Source organism: Camelus dromedarius, chromosome 14 (assembly GCF_036321535.1).
Source record: "Camelus dromedarius isolate mCamDro1 chromosome 14, mCamDro1.pat, whole genome shotgun sequence".
NCBI classification, from domain to species: domain Eukaryota; kingdom Metazoa; phylum Chordata; class Mammalia; order Artiodactyla; family Camelidae; genus Camelus; species Camelus dromedarius.
Window position 1 is genome coordinate 52,509,379 of NC_087449.1, and position 4,237 is coordinate 52,513,615.

The window sequence follows — 4,237 nt, forward strand, 5'->3', positions numbered from 1 at the left end:
AGCCAACTCCAGGCAGCCCCAGAAACCCAGGTGTCCAGGTGGCCTACGACTGAGGGACTATGAGATGGGCTGCGGATTCTGAGCTCAGCTGAGGTGAAAAATGTGAGTACTGGTAAAATGCTCTGGATTAGAATACATACATAGTGAAGTTTACCTTTTTTTCCTCCCCACCCAAAACCCAGAAGCAGTCATGGAGGAGAGAGATGAGAGGCCCCTTCAAAGTCATCTCAAATAAACAAAATTTAAAGCAGTGAGCTTACTGTGAAAAACAGCTTCAAGAAATGTTGCCTGGTGCTCCCCTTCACACTGGATTGTTGCCTCTTCCTGTATATTAATCCTGGAGTCTCCACATCGCTTTGTGGAGTCATAGAAACAGCAAAGAAGGGATATTGGGCAAACTCATAAGTCATACCAGTGGTCACGTAATCTACTCTGAGCTAAAAACCAATCCTCTCCACAGTCAGACAAGGAAACTTCAGGTTAACTTTGGTCTGGAGGAAGAAAGACTAAAGAGAAGGAAAGTCTTTCCTTCTCTTTTAACAAATATTTATTGAATTCAATAATCTGGTGTATTAAATACTGTACATAGCCATAGATTAAAGACATTTTGCTTTTCAGAGTCTTGGATTTCTCCCCTTTATCTCTAGACAGAGTTAAATTTCTCAGAGAGCAGTAAGGAGAAGATTGGGTGGAGATGAGAGATGAGTCAGCCCTCTGACACCCCCAGGGTGACATACCTGTCTGCTGCCCCCACAGACATTCCTGATTCCTGACTCAGTGGGTAGGTAGGGCTGGGGGGTTGTGAGAGGAGGCAGACCATCCCTGCAGAAACCTGCCTTCCCCATCCCCCCTCCCACGCACAGCAGGGATGTGGGGAACAGCTGAGACCCTGTTAACAGGGTGAAGAATTGAAAAGGAACAAAGGATGTAACCAGGTTAAGGAAATCTTGGTGAATGAGCCAGGAAATTGGTCAACCATACAGGTTTTTCTCATTTAAGACAATCCCTTTCTGCCAGGCCCTGGAGTGGCTTTAGATAAAGTAGAGTAAGAAGTCTTTCCTGGTTCTTAGAAAGTCTGAGAAAGGAGCAGGGCAGCATAGTATAAGGTGGTTCTTTTCAAATTTATTTTTATCTCGTGAAACTCCAATATACAAAACAGACATATGTGTGGCTCTTTTAGCCAATGCGTGTGGAAACCGGGGAAACCCTGACCACTGGTCTCCTGCCCTATGGCAGCTTCTGGGGGAACCCTCTGAAAACAGCTGTTGTAGTTTAAAAATCGTGGGCCTTGGGGTCAGACTCCTTCCACTCCCCAGGCACACAAGTCATTGTATAACCTTGGTTATTAGGTTATTTAGCTGCTCTGAGCCTCAGTCTCTTCATGTGCAAAACAAAGATGATAATAGTATTGCTGTGAGGATAAAAGTATGAAACTGCCTGGCACATAGCGGTGAGGCCAGGTGCCCTTATTACTGTACTCTGTTCTCTAGGAAGAAGCGTGAGTGAGGCACTTTTAGAAGAGCAATCTTGGAGGAAGCATTTGAAATCAGGTTTTCCTAAAAAGGCAGTTGGAGGGTGTGTGTGTGTGTGTGTGTGTGTGTGTGTGTGTGTGTGTGTGTGTCCCCTCAATGCCTTGCCTTCCAACACCTGCTCCTGTGGATCTACACAGCCAACTTGGACTTTGCTCTCTGAAGTAACTACATATAAGAGAAAGAAGAGTACATACTTTCCCTAGAAAATTTTAGGTTGCAAATATTCCCCATACAACTCTTAAGAGACTTTCAAGAGGACCTGGCACTAAACCTGGCTCTAGGCATTTAGAAGGAAAACCTTGCTAGAGACACTATAGGAAGAAAGGACTGATTTTTTTTTACTGAGATATAATTCACCTATCATAAAATACATTTTTCTAAAGTGTACGGTTCAGTGTGTTTTCATAGATTCACAAAGTTGTGTGACTATCACCACTATTTAAATCCAAAACACTTCATCACCCCAAAAGAAATTCCACATCCATTAACAGTAAGGCTAAAAAATTTTAAATGTCAAATTTAGGCCAGGAAAAGATGGCAAGAAATGCTCACTGAGACCCCACCCTGGGGTAACAGTAAGAAAGAAAGCTTTAGATAAAAAGGTCTGGGACCCAGTTCAGAAGCTGGTCCCTAAGCCAGCTCACAGCTAGCTGTCTGATTTGGTAATATTCCAATCCATAGCATCTGCTTTTGAAATCTGTCGACACCAACACGCTACCTTAGGGTAGTTCATTTCTTTCCCCATAGAGGGCAACCAAGAGTGGTACAGAGGGAGGAGGCAAAAGTCAAATGCTGAGAGAAAAGAAGAATTTCCTTTCCCAGGACCTACCCCATTAAGAGAAAGTCACCAGACCTGTCTGGTAAGAGAAACCAGGTCACTTCCAGAGCTGAGGGGGTGTCACTTGCCCTCTCACTGAGTCTCTGCCTGGTTTGGAACTTTGAAACTCAACACCCTTCTGGGAAAGGAGAGGAGAAAACAGGGAACCCAGAAAGCATCAGAGTGGTCCTGCCAGCTTCCCCTGTAGAATTAGTAGCTCTGATAAGAGCCCTTCAATTTTGGGTCCCATGGGTGTGACCAAACTGGACTCTGGAGAACTTGGTGAGGCTGGACTGTTTTCCCAGTTTTGCCAGGTAAAGGCGTGACCACCTGATTTGGGCCACATTCTCAGGTGACCCAGTGGGCATACTGGTCAGCTTTGGCAGTAAAGCTGTTCCTCAGGACTGGGCCTGATTATTCTGCTTTTGCACAGATATGCTGGATAAATCTTAGACTATTGATGCCGGAAGGATTAATAATAGCTAACGTACTGAATATGTACCATGGTCTACTTTACATGCATTTATTTTCTCAAACTTCATAGCAGCTCTTAAGAGGAAGGTACTATTTTTTAATCCCCACTTTACAAATGAGGACAGAAGGTAAGCATGGTTAAGAGCTTTGACCAAGGCAGGCTGGAAGTCAAACCCAGGCAGTTTTAACTCCCCATTTTTCGTTAGAAAGTCTTTAGTCTAAGCCCCTTATGATACAGAAGGGGAAACTGAGTCCTAGGGAGGTATGATGGCTTTTCCAAGGTCGCAAAGCCACTCAGGGACACAGCCAAGCCTCCTGGCCACCAGTTCAGCGCTGCCTGGGCTCGCCGGGACTGTGGTGGGGACGCCGTAGTGGTCTTTTCCCAGCCGACTCTTCCCATCCGGCCGGCCCGGGCACCGCCGGTTCAGCAGATGACTCAAAGGGCGGGGACTGCTTTTTGCGCACGGTCCCGCCCCGTCCCGCTGCTCTGAGGATGCCGAGCTCTTGGGCCGGGCGGGTGGCAACTTGTCCGAGTGAAACCGGGAGAGCGCCGCCCCTAGCGCTCGGCGGGCGGCAGAGGCCCCTCAGTCAGGCAGCGCGTCAGGGAGCCGGCGGGGCCTGGCGAGCGGCGGGAAGTCGCCCCGCACGCGTTCCGCCGCTCACTCCCTATTGGCCAGCCAGGCTCCGGGGGCAGGCTCCTGAGCAGATCCCTCCTGTGATTGGATAATATCAGCCTCGGGCCCGCCTCCAGCCGCGGGCTTGAAGGCGGGGTCTTGGGAAGTGGCCGGAGGCCAAGGCGAGTTGATGCTGGGAGCCGAGCAGCGGAGGTGGCGGGCATGGCCGGCCAAGACCGGACCCGCTTCCCGCGGCTCTTCCTGCTCAGGTTGCGCCTCCTGCTCGCTAACGCATTTCATTTTGTCCCCATCCACGAACGCTGCGGGGTATTTAATGCCGATTTTAATGGCGACGTCATACCCCTGGTCCAGGTCGTACTCCCCTCCGCTTGGATCCGAGCACCTAACGGGACTCTTCCCCAATTTAAAATCTAGGGTGCTCAGTGCAGCTCACTACAGCGTATTCCTGCGTCGCTGTCCTCAGACCTCACACCAGAAACTTCATTAGTTTCCCGTCCCCTCAGGTCTCAATTCTTCAGCCTCCGTCCGGCCCCAGTGCCCCGGCAGAGGAACCTCCCAGCCGCCTTTGTGCTCATTTGACTTTCCCGGGACCAGACCAGTTTGGGGCCACCCTGCTTGAGAGAGCTGGACCCCTGACCTCTTTCCTGGAGTCACTGGCTCCAGACTCTTGCCTGCGGACCAGATATCCAGCCCCATGGGAGGTGGGAGGTCAAGGTCTCTGTAAATCATACACCAATCCCTGTCCCGTCCCTCCGCAATAACTAGAAAAAAGACAGGAG